Raw genomic sequence first — 23,637 nt, 5'->3', positions numbered from 1 at the left:
CCCATTTTAGAAGTTGAGGGGGTGGATTTAGTATTGGGGTTCAGCAGTCAGAACAGGTCCCACCAAGTCTAGAAACATGAACCGACTTCACAGGACTGCACCTGTTATCCTGTCAGAGGACGCCCTTCCTGCCGTCCACGCAATTCTGGTCGGTGTGGTTATCTGCTTCTCCGCCTGCTGCCAAACGGAAGCCACAAATCAGACAGGACGGCCAGGCACGCACAGTGGCAGCACAGAGCCACAGCCAAGGGTCTGCATGCTTAACAAGCCCGCCGTCTCTCCCTCCTGCTACCGTCTCAACCCCTCCTCCTCTCTCCTCCTTCACGGCCACCCCTTGGCGCCAGCCGCTGACTCCTCCTGCTGGGGTGGGCACAATAGCCTTGAGTCTCCCTGTTTTGACTCTGGACCCAACTGGCCATTCTCAGAGCAGCCACACACACGACCCTTTAAATAGACAAGTCACAGATCTGAGCACCCAGGCTCCTGCTTTCAAACTTTACAGCGGCTTTCCATCGATTACGGAAATAAAGTCCATAATCACTTTCAGGGTCTCTGGGGCTACCTGGAATCTGGTTCCTACTTCCTCTCTAGTCAGTGCTGCAACCACATTCCTTCCTCCTCCTATCTGCTCTGGCCTCTTCTCCTTCCAGTTTCCGGAACATGCTCAGCTACTTCCCACTTCAGGGTTTTTGCACCAGCCACCCCTTCCTCTTGAAATGCTCTTTGCTGCACTACTCACCTGGCTATGTGAGAGTTGGACTATAAAGAAAGCTGAGCACCGAAGAATTGATGCTTTTGAACTGTGGTGTTGGAGAAGACTCTCAAGAGTCTTCTCCAAGGAGATTCAGCCAGTCCATCCTAAAGGAGATCAGTCCTGCGTGTTCTCTGGAAGGACTGATGCTGAAGCTGAAACTCCAATACTTTGGCCACCTGATGCAAAGAACCAACTTACTGGAAAAGACCCTGATGCTGGGAAGGATTGTAAGTGGGAGGAGAAAGGGACGACAGAGGATGAGATGGTTGGATGGCATCACTGACTCAATGGACATGAGTCTGAGCAGGGTCTGGGAGTTGGTGATAGATAGGGAAGCCTGGCATGCTGCAGTCCATGGGGTCGCAAAGAGTCCGATGCAACTGAGTGACTGAACTGAATGTCATAACTGATATGAGTGTTTTTGTTCCCCTAAGGGTCTTGGGTCAGACTAGATAGTCTAACAGCATGGCTTAGGGTCAGGGCTTTGGGTCATTGAGCATTAGTTCCACCTCTGGCTTAGTCACATGTGTGGTCAACCACACCCACGTGATGGGGCCCCCCATAGAAATTCTGGACGCCAAGGCTTGGATGAACTCCCCCAGTTGGCAATGCTCCATGGACACTGTCACACATCAATGCTGGGAAAGCTATGCTGCCCACGACTCCACAGAGAGAGGACACGGAAGCGCCACGTGTGGGTCTCTTCTGGATTCGTCCTATGTGCCTCTTTTCGTGGCTGAGTTTAATTGTATTTAGCTGTGAGTGAGTTCTGTGAATCATTATAGCAGACTACCAAACCTAAGAGTGGATTTTTGGACTGTTTTCCATTATATTTTCAGAAGCAAGCACATTTCCTGACACAAAGTGCTTAATACATTTAATAATGATAGAACTTAATAGTTAATCTTTTTATGGGTACTTTTAAAACAAGGACACAATCAGCATGTGATGCCTTTATGATTTAAGGAATAGATTGTATTACAATTTAAATATCCATGTAACTCCTGCTTCTGAGTTGAGGTCCAGATCCAAAGTCACCTCTTCCCTGCAGCCTTTCCCCACTCTCCAGGGCTTGCCATTCTTGCTTCTGTGTTTTCTGGCCCATAGCTCCGCTTTCAGAGCTGTCAGTGGTAGGACATATCTTTGCTGTGAAGGACCTATGCTGGGTCAACTCTGAGCCCCTAGCATTGGGCATGGTGCTTACACAGAACAGATATACAGAAGGTGTTTGCAAAATAAAGGCAGCTTTTTAAAAACAAGGGTTTGGTTTGTTGAAAGATAGGTTCAGTTATCTGTGAAATTCTGGTACATATTACAGCTCATTCCCTGAAAAATAGGGTAGCTGTTACTGTAGTGACTGAGTATTATAATGGTGTTTGACTCTATTATTTTCTTTTCTTTGTAAAAATAAAAATGTTCCTCAAAATTACTATCCATGTTAAAACCTGACATGCTTTAAATAAAAATATGAAAGCAGATCACCAAACTTTTTAAAGTCATCTACCTCCCTAATTAGAATGAAATATCAGTTTATTTACATAATACATTAAGAAAATTTTTTTAAAAGTCCAAGCACTAATCTTATTCTCCTCTGTACAACCTAATTGGAAATTCAAACAGCACACCAATAACCTACAGTGTCTGCAAGTACCACAGAAAAATCAATTTTATTTCCTTCAGACCTGCATTTAAACTGGATAATAACTGCTATAATGTGCAACAGCCATAATCCAATTTCAATTTGTTTGATTAGATGAGTATAAACATTAAACAAGAAAGTCACGGGATTGTCATAACAGTGTTCACACTGTTAACTCATAATAGAGCAAAGGATTTTAATTTGCTCTTGGAAAACATGCTGCTAGAAAATATATACATGTGATCTGAACAATCTTTAAATACTATCCACAAGACCCTGACATTGCCTCACCCAAAGATAAAAAAAGCAGCTTTGAGTTTTGGAGGCCATGTGAAACTCCCCCTGAACTTAGGATGAGGAAAGCTCTGAATGAGTCCTTGAACATTTGAGATTATATATAAACATCCCTTCCTATCAAAATGTGTAATAATTGAGGATATCAAAGCTGTACCCGTGTCAGTGGCCCTCAAATTATACTGTGCATAGTGATTTTTTAAATGAAGATGCCTGGGCTCACTCCAAGGGTGTGATCCAGAAGGTCTGCAGTGACCCTGCGCTCTTTTCCCAGAATCCCAGGACTGGGAGGCAGGTGGCCTGTGGACTATACACTGAGAAACTGCTTTCAGAGAAGCGGGCAGGAACTCTGGGTGGGTGAAGGAAGGCAGACGACATCATGACGTGGTGCTAGGGCACTAGACTCTGTGTCCCCGCTAGACTCCGAGCTGCTGGGAGCTCAGCGATGCCTTTTGTGGGTTTGTGCCTTTGGGGCCCACGCTGGCACTGAGCACTGACTAAATTGAGTTCATAGCAAAGTGCAATGCACCCACCCTCACACCTATCCGGACATCAAGATAATTCACCAGGGCTGCACTCCTGAGGGTCACACGTGGTCCTAACAAGGTTATCAACAGAGCAGGTGTGAGATTTGGGCAGGATGGAAGCCTTTCAAACTTCAATGTGCAAACGCATCTCTGAGGATCTGTTAAAACGCCAGTTCTGACTCAGCAGGTTTGGGGTGGGTCCTGAATGTCTAAAAGAAAGCTCCCAGGCGACTCTAATGCTCTAGTCCAAAGACTCCACTTTGAGTGGCAAGAACCCAGAGATAAATCAGCCAAACAATGGCCACAGTGACAAAGAAACAGCAGAAAAGAATGCAACTTCAGATCTACAATGAACCCGGGCAACGAAAACCAAGAGTAATATTCCCCAACTTATTTTAAAGGACAGGGTACTTGATGGCTGCTCTTGGAAGAAACTATACTGTGCATTTGTCAAAGAAAACCTCCACTGCTGTATGAAACATCAGATACACAGAAAGAAAATATTGGGGGAAAAAGATTATCATGCTCAATGGCCTGGAACCTTCCTGTCCCGCTCTAAAAAATGCAAAGGCTATTTATAATAAATGTGTACAGTAAAAATCTTTGTAAGAGGAGGACATTCCCAAGCCCTAGGCAGGGAGCATAACCCATCTTCTTCACGCAATATTCAGCAGACAGAGCCTCCCTCTAGACTGAAGACCGTGGGCAGCTTCCTGGCACTCAGTGGGGTATAGAGAGACTTGACTTATCTCTCTTCCCCCGACCTCTCCCAGCAGTCCTCATGTTCCCAACTGCTAGGGGTGGGAGCTGAGCATCAGTCGTTACCTTGATGATTCAGGATCCTAACAGAAGCAGCACAGCACTCAATTCTTACAAGGCATCTGCTCAACTGTCTCCCTTCTGAGCATCCCCTGGCTTGCTCTCTGGGACACAGAACTGCAAGGTGGTGCGGGGCGCTGTCAGCAGGCTGACGGACACAGCCAGGCCGCCCTCATGCTCGCTCGGCAGTGACACGAGGGGCCACGGGCAACGCCTGCTCTCTGCAATTTCCATGATTAAAATTAGAGAAAAATCACATTTGTGTTTTGCAATATAAACTCTACCTTAAATTGATATTAAATCCATGACAGGGAAGATGGGCACAGGGGTAAGAGGTTAGGTGGTGGTGGAGGGAAGCCAAGTTCTTGAAAGAAATTACATTTTCCTTCTCCTTGAGCCCACCACTGGTCTTGTTTACATATCTACAGTTTTGTCTTTTAAAAAATCGTATCTATGTAATCATGTCATATATAGCCTGTGAATCTTGCTTTTCACAATTAGCATAATTTTGGGGGAGGAGGATAAATTTTATTATAAGACTCAACCTCTTTTTTCTAAAAAAATTTTTACTTCCAGTTTTATTGAGGTATAATTGACATACATCCCTATATAAGTTTAAAGTGTAGAGTATAGTGATTTGACTTACATGCATCATGAAATGATTACCACAAGTTAACTGACTATTCATCATTTCATACAGATACAAAAGAGAGAAAATTTTTTCCTAGGCTGATGATTCTTAGGATTTACTCCCTTAACAACTGTCATATATAGCATACAGCAGTGTTAATTATAGTTATCATGTCATACATCACATCCCTAGGACATATTATTCTTATAACTGGGAGCTTGTACCTTTTGACTACCTTCATACAATTCCCCTTCTCTGCACTCCCCCACCTCTGATCTCTTTCTTCTATGAGTCTATTTATTTCTGAAGTATTAATATAATTGCCCCTTCAAACTACCTTAGTACCTGCTTCACAACAAAGGCGACTGGATATTTCCATGTATTTCAAAATGATCACCAGGATAAGTCTAGTTATACTATGTCACCATACAAAGATATTACATAGTTATTGACCAATTATCCCCACACAGTACATTTCATACCCCTGACTGATTTATTTTGCAACTGGGAAGTTTGAACTTCTTAATCTCCTGCACCCATTTCTTTCCCACCCAACTCTTACCTCTGGCAACCACTTGTTTGTTCTCTATTTCTGTTTCGTTATGTTTGTTTCATTTTTTTAGATTCCACATATAAGTGAAATCATACAGCATTTGTCTTTGACTTAGTTTACTTAGCATAAACCTTCTACATACATCCATGCTGTCACATAATGGCAAGATTTCATTTCTTTTTCATGACTAACATTCCTTTGTAGGCATATATATGCACACATCTTATTGATCCATGCATTTACTGATAAGATGCTTACGCTGCTTTGACACCTTGACTATTGTAAGTAACGCTGCAATAAACAGGAGGGCATGTATCTTTTCTTACTAGTGTTTTTGTTTTCTTCAAATAAATACCCAGGAACGGAACTGCTAAATCATAGGTTAGTTCTATTTTTAATTTCTTCAGCAATCTCCATACTGTTTTCCACAGCTGCCACACCAATTTACATCCTCAGCAACACTGCACAAGGGTTTCCTTTTCTCCACATTGTTGCCAACACTTGTTATTTGCTGTCTTTTTGATAACAGCCATCCTGACAGGTATGAAGTGATACCTCATTGTGGTTTTGATTTGCATTTCCCTGATGATTAGTAATGTTAAGCATCTTTTCACACACTTGCTGGGCATTTATGTGTCTTCTTTAGAGAAAGAGCAACTGAACTGAACTGAAAACTCCTTTATTTTAGTTTTCCAAAGTTCACAGATCTGTGCATCTCAGTGATCTTTAAAAATAATTAAGAGATTAAAAAACAGCTCTCTATGCCAGCCTTTCAAGATGCCGAAGGGAAAGAAGGCCAAGGGGAAGAAGGTGGCCCCGGCCCCAGCCGTGGTGAAGAAGCAAGAGGCCAAGAAGGTGGTCAACCCCCTGTTCGAGAAGAGGCCCAAGAATTTTGGCATTGGACAGGACATCCAACCCAAGAGGGACCTCACCCGCTTTGTCAAATGGCCCCGCTACATCCGGCTGCAGCGGCAAAGGGCTATTCTCTATAAGCGGCTGAAAGTACCTCCTGCAATTAAGCAATTCACCCAGGCCTTGGACCGACAAACAGCTACTCAGCTGCTTAAGCTGGCCCACAAGTACAGACCAGAGACAAAGCAGGAGAAGAAGCAGAGGCTGCTGGCCCGCGCTGAGAAGAAAGCCGCCGGCAAAGGCGACGTCCCCACCAAGAGGCCACCTGTCCTTAGAGCAGGGGTCAACACTGTCACCACCCTGGTGGAGAACAAGAAGGCTCAGCTGGTGGAGATCGCTCACGATGTGGATCCCATCGAGCTCGTGGTCTTCCTGCCTGCCCTGTGCCGCAAGACGGGGGTTCCCTACTGCATCATCAAGGGCAAGGCCCGGCTGGGGCGCCTGGTCCACAGGAAGACATGCACCACCGTAGCCTTCACACAAGTCAACTCGGAGGACAAGAGTGCCCTGGCTAAGCTGGTGGAAGCCATCAGGACCGATTACAACGACAGATACGATGAGATCCGTCGCCACCGGGGAGGCAATGTCCTGGGGCCGAGGTCAGCGGCTCGCATCGCCAAGCTGGAAAAGGCTAAGGCCAAAGAACTGGCCACCAAGCTGGGCTGAGTGTACACTATTGAGTTTTCTGTACATAAAAGTAATAAAAAGGCTGCTTCAGCTGGTAAAAAAAAACAAACAAAAAAAAAAAACCAGAACCACCTAATTTCTTGGTGGTTAAAAATCTCTATTCTTAGGCGCTTGCTATTGAGTCTGAATCCCAGAGAAGGAGGTCACCCTGTTATCACCACTTCCAGAGCCACGAAGCAGAAAAAGAAAGAAGGTGCCATTTGACCCCCAATTTCTTAACCCTGACTGCTTCCTTCACCTCACTTTGCTCATCCCCCAAAGAGATATCAGATACATCAGGAACTATGGAAAGTAAAGCAGATAAAATGCGCCAGCATTTTGATTCTCCAAAATTGAGTTTAAATGAAACCATCATTTATAATTGCTAATATTTGTTTTACCTTCTGCTCAACTGGAAATCCCTAATTGGGAAGGACTGTGGCATTTTGGGTCAATTTTGGTACATCATCTAGCATAGCTGCCCTTGTTTTTATAAATAAAAATAAAGCTTTATTGGAACATAGCCACACCCATTCATTTATATCATCTCTATAGTTATTTCTGCCTAACAGGGGCAGAGTTAAGTAGTTGAGACAGAGACAGAATGATCCATACAACCTAATGTATTTATAGTCTGGCCTTTTATAGAAAAAGTTGCCAAATCCTGATCTAGCAGAATGGCCGTTGTACTACTGGTATAGCATTGTACAGCTACTGGTTACTAACATTGTGCAGCATTTTATATCTTCAGATCAGAACAAATGCCTGTTCATATCTATCCTTTCATTACAGAATCCAATTATCCCTATTAAGTCAACTATTATTATTAACATCTCCCTTTACAGATAAAATAGGGTCAAAAAGAATGAATGAATTTATTTATAAGAGGTGAAGCCAGACTGGGACCTAACTCATTTCTCCAAAATTTCTGCTATCATCACAAATAAATAAAATGTAATACAATACGGACTTCCCATGTGGCTCAGTGGTAAAGAATCTGCCTCCCAATGTAAGAGACGTGGGTTCATCCCTGGCTTGGGAAGATACCCTGGAATAGGAAATGGCAACCCATTTCAGTATTCTTGCCTGAAAAATCCCATGGACAGAGAAGCCTGGTAAGCTACAGCCCATGCGGTCGCAAAGAGTTGGATATGACTAACATGCACACATGCAATAAATAAAGTATAGCACACACAAGCTGATCAAACAGTACACAAGCTAAGACCAACTTGGATTTTCATCTACTTAATGTTCCATCTAACTCTTTCAATTAAAGTAAGTTCACATGTCCTCTGAGATGACTATCCACTTACCATTATTTCTGACATGTTTAGAGATTGCCTAACCTATTAAAAAGAACCTGCTCTTTGTTACAAACTATGTTCCTTTTATACATTGTTAGTTAATTATATTAATTAATTATCAGAGTTGATTCAGGTTTTATGGGACCTAACGCTGAGACAACTTCTGGGGACGTCTTTAAGAAAATGAATACAAAAATATCTTCCTTTCGCAAGTTTTATAAACACCATGTGAACTCATCCCTAGGCCCCCTCCCCAGGGCCTTGAAAGGGGCCCTAAATTTTAAGGTTCATTATCATAACATTAAATCCTCCTCTGCTTTTTATCTTTCCCCCTAAAGAAAGGAAAATCATATATTCCAAATTGAGTTCCTAGCAAAAAGCCGGAGCCTAGTGACTAGAGAGACTAATTACTTAAACCTGGCACCCCCACCACTTTCTCTTAAAGCTACAAAACTGCGAGCATTATTCCCAGCAAATTCTTTCTTCAGCCTAGAGCACTGGTTTTCCAAGAGCGGTCTGGAGCGAAAGTTAGCCTCACCTGGGAACTTTTCAGAAACGTAAGATCTCAGGTCCCCCCGGCAGACCGCCTGAACCTGACCCTTCTGAGGGTGGACTCAGCTTTCTTTTCTGTTTTCCAGTTGTGGAGGGCCTTTGCTGCCGCAGGGCTTTCCCCAGTTGCGGCGAGTGGAGGCGCCTCCCCAGCAGCGGCGGCAGCATCCCACTGCGGGGGCCCCTCTCGCTGCGGACACGGGTTCCTGGTGCGCAGGTTGCAGCAGTTGCGCCACGTGGGCTAAGTCACTCTGCAGCATGCGGACTCTTCCACGGACCAGACACACGCCCCCTGCCCTGGCAGGTGAATTCTCAACCACTGGACCATCAGGGAAGTCTAGGGATTCAACTTTCTTTGTGTTCATAAAGATCTACAGCTGATTCTGATATGTGTTCAGGTCTGAGCATCACTAGTCTACGAGGCTATAGATTCCACCTTCTCCACTCATAGAAAACATTTTTTGAGGAAAAGAGGGGAGACTGCATCATTAAGCAAGTCAAAATTTTATCTTCAAGAACACAATAATCTAATGATCAATTTTAATAGGGAGTAATCTCATTTTTGGGATTTTGGAAAACTATGACATGTGAGATGTGTCAGGATTAACCAGAAGGAGAGAAGCCAATGTTCACAGCTCAAAATCTCCTTTGATGATTTCTGAGTGCACTGATGATAAATTTAAACATATTCATGAGTTATTAACTGAGTGGAAAAATGTATATTTAAACACTCCTGATATAGTCAGAAGACTAAGTCAGTAATTTCAAGCCCTGAATCATCTCAGAAGCTGAAGAAACTTTCCCACAAAAGAGCTAAATTACTTACCTCAAGCAAAATTTCTTATTTTCAAAGTGGGAGTTGGACCAAATTGATCCAACATGCTGTTTTATAATTTTAACCACCTAAGATCTTTTAACACACATTTCTCACACAAATACAAGCTACTTTGATTTGTCCCCACTCCACTTTTCCCTGTTAATCAAAGTTACACTTAGCCACTAATCATATCTTCTGATCAGCATGAGCAAACCAGTGTTGCCACTCTGAGTTAATGTATTTTAAGCAAAGTCCCTTACCATTTCAGTTGCCCTGTGCCGCTTATACTGCACAAATGCATAACTTTCCCTTTGTCCTCTCCTCACCCACAAAATGCAAACAATAAGATCTGACTCCTAACGCTGTTATTAAGAATTAAAATTAAAAAAACAAACAAAACAAGATATAATGTGATTAGCACTGTGTCTGGCAGGTGGCGGGCACCCAAATGTGGCTTCCTATGATTATGAACTAGACTGTTGGAAATCTTGAAGTGAGCTCTCTAGTGCACACTTGTGACCCCCTTTTCTGGGAAACACCACACTGCCCCAACCTATGTGGCAGCGGCAGGCCCCTGGCTGACATCCTGTATGAAGTGACCTGGCCAGGCAGTGTGACCAGGATGGTCTATGCCTGGTCTATGCTGAGTATGAGTCTCTTCCCTTAGGGATTTGTAATTGAGACACTACACTCACACTGGCTGGAAAAGGAGTATGCAGGGTCAATTCTACCATAAGAATTAAGAAGCAGAGAGGACGAAGCCAAGAATCGAGATGGAAGATAGATATGATCCTGACACTTCTTCAGACCCTTCTCTATCAGCTTGGTCATCTCCCTGCCTCAGTTTCAGAAGACAACCAAGCTGTCCTTTGCTTGTGTGTGTGTGTGCACCCAGTCACAGTCACTTCTGACTCTGCACCCCCATGGTCTGCAGCTCTTCAGGCTCCTCTGTCCATGGGATTTCCCAGGCAAGAATATGGGAACGGGTAGCCATTTCCTCCTCTGGGGGATCCTCCCGACCCAGGGATTGAACCTGTGTCTTCTGCATCAGCAGGTGGATTCTTCACCAGTGCACCACCTGAGAAGCTGTGTCTTTTGCTTAAGATCACCCAATTTGTTTTCTGCTGCTTGTAATCACTGATCTTTAGTAACATCCCCACCCTCTACTGTGGTGGAACCCACCCCCTCCCATGAAGACTGAGGTCAGTTCTGGCTTGGTGATGTGTGATCCCAAAAGCAATCGCTGGTGGTGAGGATGGCTGTTTCTCAGCATATGTGGGAGTCAAAAAGGAAGTGGGCCCCTTTTTGGGGCAAGACATACATTGTATGTTCAGACTAATTAACAGTCAGAGATATTAGCCCATCCAAAGGCTGATAGGAGAGATCGAGTGAGAAGGGTTTTATGCTGAAGTCTGTCACCCACCAGCTACGGGATCCCGGTTAACTCATTTCACCTCCAGAGTTGCCTCTGAAGCATGAGACAGTGATGACAGCAGGAATGACGACGACAGTAGATGTTTACAGTCTATTAGCAAGGGCACAAGAAGGAACACAAAGACTGCTCTAAATATTTGAAACATACTGGTGGTGGAAGAGCTGAAAAGCAAAGAGGAGACAGAACGGCACTCAGAATTAGCAACGGCAAGAAGCAACTTACCACCTCCAGGCCGAAGGGCCCACGGAGGAGGTGGTAAGAGGCTCCCAGCAGAGCTACAGCCTTGGCAGCCTGGGCAGGGGTGGCTGGGGCCATGGGGAGACACAGCCTGGGGGCGAACAGAGGGGAGAGGTGGCACGGTTTCCCTGCCCCCAGCCTTCCGCGCTTCCAGTGGCCAAACTCGGGTGAAAGCTAGAGGCAGCCTGCAGGGTCAGAGGCCAGCAGGGGAGGAGAGGCGCGGAACTGAGGGGAAAAGGACTGGGGCTCTCACTACGGATGTGCCAGACACTGTTCTCAACTCTTACCAAAAGTGAAGCAATTATATTCCAATTAAAAAAAAGTGAATCAAAGAATATGAAAAGAATGTGTATATATGTGTAACTGAGTCACTCTGCTTACAGCAATAATTCACAAAGCATTGTAATTCAACTCTCTTCAATTAAAAAATAAGTTTAAAACAACAGATTAAAAAAAAAGTGTCACCTGGTTAGTCCTAGGTGGGACGCAATGTTCTTCTCTGATGAGGAAATGGATGCACTGAAGAGGTTACATAACTTGCACAAGAAGACCTTAGCGGTGGCGGGGCTGGGATTCAAATCTTAAAAGTCCATCTTATCCCTTCCAGCGATGAGGCAACCAAAAACAAAAGACCACACTGTTGCCAGCACCGTGCATCTGCTGTCAGACAATGCAAATGCTTTAAGGATTTAATATTCGAACACTGCACTCATGCTGTTTATCCACGAATGAAAGCTACAGGACGTTCTTGGTCGTTCTGAACCCTGCAAACCTCTCTGTGCCGGGAGCCGCTACAAACTCAAAGTCAGGTCCTGGAAACAAGTTTTCCCACGGCACACGCGGTCCCAGTACTCTCGAACAATTCTCTCCTTCCTTTCTTCCTTCAACAGATATTTATCAAGAAATCATCAAGTTTCAGATATAATGGATAAGTATTGAGAGGAGTCAATATTTGACCACTCTCTTTTTTCCCCCCATTTCTTTGCCTTTCCTGTGTAAAAGTTGATGCTAACCAATGACTCTGGGTCAAGCTAACTGTGATGGCCTCGATGGAGCACATTCCCATAATGACTTGTTCGGTAGCCATGCTGCGCAGCGCCTGTTTTGCGCCTTGGCAGACATGACTAGCAGATCAAAGACACCCTCACCCAAAGCTGGTTTTGGTTTCCTGGTTCTTCTCCACCCAGCATTTCAGACCCCTTGTGTCCTTAGAGACAAGACGGCAAATAATCCCTATTTACCAACCTAGCATTAGGATCAATATCTCCTAAAAATAAGGCAAATGTCTAAAGGGACTGCTTTATAAAGAAACTAGGCTAGCATTTTAGATTCTGAAGGCAGACACGTATGTAAAACCACAAAAATGGGTTTGAGAAAAAATGGCTTTCATATCTTTTTTTTTACTTTTGCATTAGTTTCCTTGCCAATTATATAACTGTTTAATTTTCTTCACAGGCTTAATATTATAAAGGCTTGCTACCTATGGTATTTATTAGTACTCAATATTTACTAAACATTAAAATTTATTGGCATTCACACACACTAATATATCAGGTTTTACACACTATTTTAGAAATGGAAAAATATGAACTTGCTTTACTATGTGCATCTGTATCTCTAGAAAAGAAAAAAAGTGCAAACAAATATGCACTACATTACCTTCAAGTTTAACTGGCAGAGAGAAAAAAAAAATTCAAGTGTCTAAAAATGTAGATACTAAATCATGTTATACATCATTTTGGAGGAAGACATAGTTTCTCTGGCAATAAACTGTTCACCCATGAAATGAAATAACCCTTCCAGGAAAGGATGATTAATTATTTAATAAACATTGTGTATTTTTAGATTCACTAAGAAAAATAAATGGGAGGAGGCGCTCCAGGAATGTCGACGGGCAGCATCCTCTCCTCCAGACCACCACGCCCAGCCCTGCGGGTGCAGAGGATGCGCAGCCTACAATGAGGGACAACGCAGAGCGGGGCGGGGCTCCGGGCCGGTGCCCACTGGGGCCAGGGGCCCCTGCCAGGCCCTCTCTCATTTATCATCTCACACCAGGCTGCACGCAGGTTCTAAGGCCTCTGTCTCTACACAGGAGGACACTGAGGCTCAGGGTAAGTAATGCACTCGCCAAAGTCACACAGCCAGGAAGAGGCAGATCCAGGAATTAACTGGATGTGTATCAGACTCCAGAGATCCTTCCCACACACCATATAACCCGTACCACTTGGAGGGGAGACAGAGATGGGCGAGGATGAAAGAGGGGCAGGGCAGGGGAGAAAAGTGTTGGAGAAGCAGGAGGCTCCCGCCACTCTAACGGTCCCAAAGGCATCAACATGAGACCCTCATCTCTGGAGCCCGTCGTTGCTACCTAATATGGAAAAGGGATCTTTGCGGATATGATTAAATTGATGATCTCTCTTTAAAAACTTTTTATTTTATTTTGGAGTCTAGTTGACAAACAATGTTGTGATAGTTTCAGGTGGAGACCAAAGGGACTCAACTGTACATATAATGTATCCATTTGCCCCCAAACTCCCCTCCCGTCCAGGCTGCCCTGTAACATTGAGCAGAGTTGATAATCTTGACATGGGGATATTTTCCTGGATTATCTGGGTGGGTTCTAAATCTAATCACACACATTCCTACCAGGGAGAGTCAGAGGAAGATCACAAACTTAGAAGAGAAGCCTAGAGAAAGAGGATGCGGAGACAGGGGTGAGGGCACAGCCAAACAATGCCAGCAGCCAGCAGCAGCTGGAAGAGGAGGCAAGGAATGGATTCTCCCCCAGGAGCTCTGGAGACAGTGAGCCTACAAACATCTTGATTTGGGCTTCAAGAAACAGATGCTGAACTACTGGCTTTCAGACTGTGGAGAACAAATTTATATTGTTTTAAACCAGCAAGTTCACGATAATTTGTTACAGGAGCTATAGATAAACTAATACACTGGCCTGCTGAATTCAAGCCGGGAGTTTTGCTGTGTGTCCCCCTCAGCTTTGCTATCCCCCAAATGCCAGGAGATACATCTCCGGCTTTCAATTCTTTCTGAAGTTTCCTTTTCCCTTCCCCTGTGTGAACCTCAGCAGAAGTTAAAAATCGGGGTGTTCACATTAACAGTCGACTACAGGAGTAGGAAAAACCACTGGCCCAGGATTTAGAATTCACGGTTTCAGATATAGCTCAATCACTTTCTTTTTTATTTTTTTTGGTGCAATAGTAAGCAAGTCATGTACAACGTCTGGGTCTTACTTTTCTCATCTCTTAAAGGCATAATATTATGTCCTTTGGTCCTTGAAAACATTAAAGGAGAGACAGTGTACACATATCCTCAGTAGACTATAAAGCATTATATTAAAAAATGGAAAGAGTTCTCATTATTCTCTCTTCTCTCCTTCATACAATTTAAAATCATTTTTAAGAAGCTAACATAAGGACAGCATCATGTTGAGTTACACATAAGGAAGTATAAAACATGTGCTAGTTATCTGGGAATTCATAATCTAACTGGGGAGATGCACACATTTACAGGCAGTAACTACACAGGGTTGAAAGATGCAGTGTCATTTAAGATCTCCATGACTGGAGAGATCAAAGAGATCACAGGGCAGTGCAGTGATATGAATATCCAGTCCCTTTCCTAGGGAAGTATAGCTCCCCATCCCCTGAAGTCACACTTGGACATGTAACTTGCTTTGGCCAGAGAAATGTGAGGAAAAGTGTTAGGTGTTGTTCCCAGGCAGACGTTTTAAGAGTCAGTGCATTTTTTCCTCCCAACACCATGGCTGGCAATGCTTTAAAGACTGGTACCATCTTCTGCCTTGGATACAGAAGGACGACAAAACTACAAGGAGCAGTACCTCCAGGCAACAAGGCACCGGCATTTTGTAGAATGAGGACTGTTTTAAGCTGCTGGGTCTTGATCGTTACTGAAGAATAACCTAGACAGCGCTGACTGATACAAACGGTAACGAAGAGAAGAACAGAGGACGTGGGACCTGGGCTAAGTGATAAGGACAGGTCATACTTAGACAGTTTGGTAGTTTGAGCTCTTGAGAGTTACACTACAAAGTGCTTCATGGGACTTAAGAACTCATCTAATTACTTACTATTGCTATTCCGTTTAGTTATCACCCATGAAGACAGGGACCATGAAGTGCTTGTTCATAGCTACATCCTTGGTGCCAAGCACTGTGGCTGACACATATTGGGGACTTAATGTATGGGTGTCTAATAGGTTCTCAGAGAGGTAGATGGGACCACACAAGAGAGGAAGGAGGAGGGAGAAAAGAAATTCCACAGTCGGAAACTTCAAGGCAGGAACAAGGGCGATGTGGCCCTGGGCATAGAGAAAGCCACCCTGAAAGAGCATTTAAAAATACACAGGTACAATTATGGTTAAATTATAAAGTTAAAAAAACAAAACAAGACACAGTGCCCCCTCTGGATGAGGACAACATTTCTACTCTCCTCCCGCCCTGATTAACACACCTCTTTGCTGTGATCTGTCCTAATGAGTCCAAGGCCTATGAAATGATTAACAACATGATCATTAAAAGTGACCCAGGAATCAAAGACTTAAGATATACACCTTCTCTTTTTTTAAGAGAGAGGCACTCTAAACTGTACAGTATAGATATATTAAAACCTTACCTTTTATTTAAAAAAATTTCCCTCCCTTTAATTTCAACCTTTGACTTAATGAATTTAATGAATAGGATTAGGTTTTATCTTTTTTAATAAATATCTTCTATAGTTTCTTCTAAGTTAAGAAAAAAACAAAACCCAAAGGAACTCTTAAGCTAGAAGCTATACAGAGATAAATCAAAATATTTCCTCTAGATAATAAAGGGCTCACCCATTACTCTAGGCCACCGACTCTATGGAGGAAATATATTAAGAAATTCCACACCATCCATTAGATGTAATGTTTGTAGTAACTGCTGCTTATCTTTGTAATGAGATCTCTGGTGGAGAAAACTAGCTTGGTGAGCAAGTACCTTGAGGGCTGAGGTGGCTTCTATGACAGTATTATTCTCTAGTTCATGCAGAAAGCAAAAGTGTTATTTGGACTGGTCAATAAATATTCACTGCCTCCAAAGATATATTTTTTAATTTGTTGTTCTCATAGCCACCCAGGGATTGTACGGGGGAGGGGGGGGGACCCTCAAAATACTCCTCATTGCAGAATGCACAGCACTTACCAACTATTGAATAATAGGGAGATTAGGGAAAAATCTGTATTTTAAACACTCTATTGGTTAATGGGACATTACAGCTGGACTCTATTTACTTAAGAAGGAAGTGATTCTATAAATCAGCTAGGCTGAATATTAATTTGAACTACATCCAACCATTTCAGATCCTCAAAAAAGGCAGTCATATGGTTCAATGGAATATTACTGCAATTGAGAGTTTGCTTTAACTCGAAACTTCCTGGCAAAAAGAGAAACATGACAAATTATGCAATTTTCACTGTAAACCAAATTCTTTTTTATTTAATTAATTTATTTTAATTGGAGGCCAATTACTTTACAATATTGTGGTGGTTTTTGCCATACATCGACATGAATCAGCCACAGGTGTACATGTGTCCCCATCCCGAACACCCTGGACACCTCCCTCCCCATCCCATCCCTCAGGGGTGTCCCAGAGCACCGGCTCTGAGTGCTCTGGTAAACCAAATCCTTTAAGGAGAATCCGCTGGCGGCACCGAAAGCTGGGCTTCGGACAATACCATGCTTCTCCATGCAGGCATGGCGGGTGGAGTGCTAGGCAAACGAAAATCTACACCAGAGGTCTGTGATGACAGACTGTGAAAGACAGTCATCATTCAGAGTCCCTAAATCAGTGCACTGCAGCCTTTTCTAATCCGGTGGGCCTCAGAAATGCCGCTGGTTCCCTGAAGTTCATTGGTGGGAGGTAAATAATGTGCTTTACGCTCACAAAGTGTTAAGTGCAGGACAGCTTGGGAAGCCTGGTGGCTCAACAGTAAAGAATTTGCCTGCCAATGCAGGAGACGTGGGGAAGATCTGGAGAAGGAAATGGCAACCTACTCCAGTATTCTTGCCTAGAGAAGCCCATGGACAGAGGAGCCTGGTGGGCTACAGCCCATGGGGTCATAAAGAGTCAGACGTAACTGAGCATGCGCACAGGAGAGCTGAGAGCCTTAAACAGGTAAGCTGTGAGTCCGGGGCTCTCTGAGAATAAGATGTTTCCCAAAATTATTTGTTTATGCAATCTTTTTAAATTTAAACACCAGGTATTAGGCTGGTAGAGTGGTCAGTTCAAGGACTTTTTGGAAAAGGTAACCAAAGATCAGTGTAATTCAGACCATAATCAATTAGTGGTAACAAACAGCATTCAAAAAGTTAAACAGAGTGTAGCCAAAAAAAAAAAAAAAAAAACCCAAAAAACCAAGGAACGGAACACCCTGCAAAGGTGAGTACTGTTGTGTGCAATTTTGTGTGAGTAAAGGGAAGGTGGGGAGGGGAAAAACTAGATCGTGTCATAAACTATATTTCTTACAGGTTAGGACAAAATAGCTTGAAAGCCAATGACACAGTAAACAGATGGCTACAAAGAATGTGGGGGCTCACACAACCAATTTAACAAAAAATCTAACAACTCTCCTTGCAAAATTTATTTTCATGTGAGTGAACACACACGCATAATCATCAAGTTAAATAAGGCTCCCTTTAGAGGGGCTGGGATTTAAGTTCCCATTGGGTTGGGTTGTGCCCTGGGGGAGGGGATGGCCGGTTCAATCCAAAGAAGCAGAAAGGCTTCATGAGGAGAAAGTGGGCAAGCGGGCAATGACAGCAGATAAGGGAAGGGACGGGCAGGGTGAGGCCTCAGCCCAGCGCAGCTGGACACGTGCGCTTGGCCACCATGCCGGGGGACGGACAGCATCGCTAGCGCCTGACCACTCCCGATGTGTTGGTGGGGGCAGCGAGTGGCTGACTGTGCAGCTGATTAGACGGCAGAGCCACGAACCACAGCGCACCATGGGCCAAAGTGACCTGGCTGTAGGTGGGCCGAGGATGCGCTACGCACACACCACTGTCCACAGCCTCAAGGTTTTTGCATAAGGAGAGACGCTTCCTTCATGAGGCGGATGAATTCACTGGAACTCAGACAGATTCTTACAGATTCAGGAATGACTTATGCTCTCTCATCATTATCCCCATCCCAATGCATTCCAGTTATGTTCAGAGACTGAGGGGTGGGAGGGCTGCTGAGGGGTCAGGGCCAGGGAGAATCAGATACTTTCAATCTAGGCCAAATACCTACTACACAGATTCGGTAATCAAAGAAATGATGGGTGCCTCAACCGGTGCCATTTGCAAAATTCTTGCACAAGTGACCCCACCCTAAAGGCTGTCGTTCCCTATTTAGTTTGTCTCCTGGGACTGACCTGCTTTCAATGCCTTCATAGAAACATTTGGTTGTACTGGGCTTAATAACTGAGACTTTGATTTTTCTGGCTTTGCTTTCAACAAATTTATACATAGCAGTACTCCCTTGGCGGGGGGGGGGAAGCCAAGAAAAGATTCAGGGATCAAGAGGCAGGGGCCACAATTTCCCAGTCATAAAGGGACCCTCCACTCTACCATGACCTGCCCTGCTCTCAGCTGGGTGGTCCAGAATCCGGGGCCTGGGTGCCTGAGTGCTGCCCGAATGTGGATCTCTAATGGGCCAGGGTGCTCTGTGCGCAAGAAAAGAGGAGCCCTTGAAAATGCAGCTGGAGCCACTCATCCAAAGAGGCAGACTTGGCAAGACAGGGCCCAGAGAAGCAATTATAAACGCAAGGTACTGCCTTCAGAGAATGGTGGCCTACTCATGGCCGGTCCCCAGCCCCAGTACCTGACTGGTCTGTTTGCCACGCCAGCAAGCCCTGAACGCAGCCTCCTGCAAGCCTGGGCTCCTGCAGAGGCTATAATTGTGCACCCCTACCCCACCTATCCCACCCCAGTATTTTCAGACTCTTCTTCCCTTTTGGCATGTTTCTGGTGTAAAATAGCAGGCAAAATAACAGACTTTTCTAGGTTTTCTTTTTCTTACTCCCCGCTTTCTCCCCATTTCACTCAACTTTGCTGGATATGTGAATGGTGCCAGATAAGCCTGTCACTGCCTTTGTGCTCCTTTATTTATAATCTACATGATTCTTCCTGGGTTTATCAAGATTTACCCTTTCCACTAAAAATGAACTCTTTGGCTCATGTATTTTTATTTGGCCCCAAGTCTAATCTGGAGAAGGAAATGGCAACCCACTCCAGTACTGTTGCCTGGAAAATCCCCTGGACGGAGGAGCCTGGTAGGCTACAGTCCATGGGGTCGCAAAGAGTCAGACACGCCTGAGCGACTTCACTTTCACTTTCTGATCTGGTACTTCTAATCTCTGACCACTGAAACCATGCCTGCCTGACTCTGTTCCGAGGACTTTACCTTCAGAAATAAGTCCTTGTTTGAGGACCCTGACTTCAATTTCCTAATTCTTATTTTTTACTTCCTTCCTTCTCTTCCTTTTTCTAAAGAGTAGTTCCCAAGAGCACTCTTTGGGAACTGCCTGGAAAAGAAGAATTCCCAGTTGAGGTTATAATAAAGCAACAGGAAACCCGGTGCTGGAGCCCAAAGGCTGTGTGCTGCTAAGAGGAAAAGCAGCGAACATGTTAATAAAGAAGGGAGCGTAACTCGGTTGTCCTCTTGCCGGAGGAGAGAGGCAAGCGAACTCGAGAAGCATGGACCCCAGAGGCAGCTGGTGTGACTCATGCCAACACAGGCATGAAAGTGCCTTCATGCCGGAAGGAAGGATGGAAGGAAGTCATGGATCCCAAGTGACTGGACTGAACTTTCATTACAGGATAATTTTTACAAATTCTCACTTGTGTCTATTAAAAAAATAACTCCCGCATGTGCAACTCATTGCCAGGCTTTAATTCACAGTTGTGGTATGTAAGCATCAAGTCTAGTTTAATAAGAGGGTTAGGGACACACTAAGCCACTTGGCTGTGGTAGGGGGCCAGGGGATTCGCAACATTAATGTTAGCCTGGAAGAGGCATCATCTCATCAAGTCAAGACTCACAAGGAACCAATAACAGATGAGTTTTAGACATTTAAAGTCAAAGACAAAATCATGCCAACATCCCATGTTTTAAAATTACTACTGATTTTTATAATCAGTTATGATCGACCCAGGGTAATACTTTAAGGAAATATTGCTATTCAGTTGCTAAGTCATGTCTGACTCTTTGTGACCCAATGGACTGCAGCATGCCAGGTCTTCCCTGTCCTTTAGCATCTCCCAGAGCTTGCTCAAACTCATGTCCATTGAGTCAGTGATGCCATCCAACCATCTCATCCTCTGTCACCCCCTTCTCCTCCTGTCCTCAATCTTTCCCAGCATCAGGGTCTTTTCCAATGAGTTGGTTCTTTGCACCAAGTGGCCAAAATATTGGAGCTTCAGCTTCAGCATCGGTCCTTCCAATGAGTATTCAGAGTTGATTTCTTTTAGGATTCACTGGTTTGATCTTCTTGCTGTTCAAGGGACTCTCAAGAGTCTTCTCCTGAACTACAATTCCAAAGCATCAATTCTTTGATGCTCAGTCTTCTTTATGGTCCAACTCTCACATCTGTACATGACTACTGGAAAATATTACATTCTCAATAAAAGTATTGCCCCTGGGAACAATGCCTGACAGTCCTATGAAGGCACCTCCACATCTCTGCCATTCCAGCAATGATCCCCACTGCAGATGGACAGGCTGGGATGCTAAGTGTCCCCAAGACCAGTGCAAGGGAAGAACCATGATTATTATTAAATTGCAAACAGTGGGATTCCTACTCCAGTATTCCTTCTGTTGATCACCCTAGCTCTCAAAATCTTGACATAATTATATATGGTGAGACACTTTTGAATTCCATCTAATGTCCTCAAGTTTGTCTTCTCCAGTGACCAACTGTGCACTGTGATATTATAATATAATAAGAAATATGTATTAGTTTTTGTCCTGGCACAAAACTCCTAAAACCCTTGTAATTCCCTGAGTGGTAGGAGTGCCTTTTGTTACAACAGTTGGTCTTAGTCCCTGGTTCCTGACACAAGAGCTTGTAAAACCCTTGAAACATGCAGAGTGACAAGCAGATTTTTCTGTACACGAATGAGATGTCTGGAGGTCCCCTACATAGCTTCAGGATGGAGGCTGGTCCCAGAAAAACCTCACTGTGATTAAAGGATGGGAATTTACAGTTTTACCCCAACTTCCAGGGAGGTGAGAGGGCCTGGAGATCGAGCTAATCACTATGAGCCCATGATTTCATCCATCAGCCCATGTAAGGCAACCTCCATAAAACTCCTGAACAATGGGGTCAGGATAATTTTGGGGGTGAGGGGTGAACACATCCAGGGGCCAGGAGGGTGAGATACCCCCAAACTCCAGGAGGACAGAAGCTCATAACCCTTCTGAACCTCACCCCATGTGCTGCTTTTTCTGGCTGTTCATTTGTATCCATTATAGGAAACTGGTAATAGTAAATAAAGTGTTTTCCTGAGTTCTGTAAACTGTTCTAGCAAATCACTGAACCAATGGAGAAACCTCTCTGGGAGCCTCCGATTTACAGCGGCTCTGGCAGATGTGGGGGTGGCCTGGACTTGTGACTGAGGTGGGGGCAGTCTTGTGGGGACTGAGCCTTCAACCTGGAGGTCTGGGCTAACGATAGTTAGTGCTGGAATTGAGTCACATTGCAGCACACTTGGTTACTGCTGGCAGAGACCTGGAGAGTTGCTTGGTGTGGAACACTGACACGCTTGCTGTCAGAAGTGGTTCTGCGAGTAGAAATGAATCATTCGTTGTTGTTGCTCAGTCGTATCTGACTCTGCAATCCAATGCACCGAGCACCCCAGGCCTCCCTGTCCTTCACCATCTCCTAGAGTTTACTCAAATGCATGTCCATCGAGTCGGTGATGCCATCCAACCATCTCATCCTCTGTCGTCCCCTTCTCCTCCTGCCCTCAATCTTTCCCAGCATCAGGGTCTTTTCTAATAAGTCAGCTCTTTGCATCAGGTGGCCAAAGTATGGAGCTTCTGTTTCAGCATCAGTCCCTCCAATGAATATGCAGGATTGATTTCCTTGATTAATGAATTCAGGATTGACTGGTTTGATCTCCTTACAGTCCAAGGGACTCTCAAAACTCTTCTCCAACACCACAGCTCATAAGCATCAATTCTTTGGCGTTCAGCCTTCTTTACAGTCCAACTCTCATATCCATACATGACTACTGGGAAAACCATAGCTTCGACTATACAGACCTTCATTGGCGAAGTAATGTCTCTGCTTTTGTAATACACTGTCTAGGTTTGTCATAGCTTTTCTTCCAAGGAGCAAGCGTCTTTTAATTTTATGGCTGCAGTTGTCATCTGCAGTGATTTTGGAGGCTAAGAAAATAAAGGAGTTGCATTATACCCTCAATCACTGTATCTACCATGAAGCCAAAAATCTCAGATGATTACATTTAAGTGTAAGAGTTCAAGGTGATGGTTTGTGTATGAAAGTAGTGACTGCCTATTCATCTGTGGTAACACAGGGCTTTTAGCGGCTTATCAAACAATCATTTTTTTAAGTACATCAGTTCAGTCGCTCAGTTGTGTCCGACCCCAAGTATCGCAGCACACCAGGCCTCCCTGTCCATCACCAACTCCGGAATTTACTCAAATGCATGTCCATCAAGTCGGTGATGCCATCCAGCCATCTCATGCCCTGTCGTCCCCTTCTCCTCCTGCCCCCAATCCCTCCCAGCATCAGGGTCTTTTCCAATGAGTCAACTCTTTGCATCAGGTGGCCAAAGTATTGGAGTTTCAGCTTCAGCATCAGTCCTTCCAATGAACACCCAGGACTGATTTCCTTCAGGATGGACTGGTTGGATCTCCTTGCAGTCCAAGGGACTCTCAAGAGTCTTCTCCAACACCACAGTTCAAAAGCATCAATTCTTCGGCAATCAGCTTTCTTCACAGTCCAACTCTCACATCCATACATGACCACCGGAAAAACTGTAGCCTTGACTAGATGGACCTTTGTTGTCAAAGTAATGTCTCTGCTTTTCAATATGCTGTCTAGATTGGTCATAACTTTCCTTCCAAGGAGTAAGCGTCTTTTAATTTCATGGCTGCAGTCACCATCTATATACAACAGTCCAATAACTGAGTGACACCATGGGTTACAACAGTTACAACTTTTCCTGCTAAGATGAGAATCCATGCTGGTGTGGGTCATTAGGCTACGTTGTCACTGATACTGTACTTCCCTCTGGTTTCGGAAGACTCCAGTGTTCCACGAAGATTGTGGCACTTTCCAGACTGACAGTGAATCACTGGAGCCTAGCATGATGGATCACCCCTCTGCTGCATCCAGAAAGGGCCATCCCTCATCCGACTCGGGAGTCAGGGGAAGCGCGAGAGGTGGAAGTTGCTCAGGGATCATCATCACAATTTTTTGCTTCCCTTTGA

General features: G+C 44.3%; 1 protein-coding gene and 1 pseudogene across 13 annotated transcripts in view; one reads left to right on the top strand and one right to left on the bottom strand.

Moving 5' to 3' along the window:
* APBB2 (amyloid beta precursor protein binding family B member 2) overlaps positions 1-23,637 on the bottom strand; it is a 405,670-nt gene that overhangs the window by 36,117 nt on the left and 345,916 nt on the right. The gene's annotated exons all lie outside the window — the stretch shown is intronic.
* LOC110128260 (large ribosomal subunit protein eL8 pseudogene) lies at positions 5,987-6,839 on the top strand (annotated as a pseudogene).

This window comes from Odocoileus virginianus, chromosome 21, assembly GCF_023699985.2.
Source record: "Odocoileus virginianus isolate 20LAN1187 ecotype Illinois chromosome 21, Ovbor_1.2, whole genome shotgun sequence".
NCBI lineage: Eukaryota > Metazoa > Chordata > Mammalia > Artiodactyla > Cervidae > Odocoileus > Odocoileus virginianus.
The sequence above is the reverse complement of the archived record's forward strand: the minus strand, read 5'-3'. Positions and strand labels throughout refer to the sequence as shown.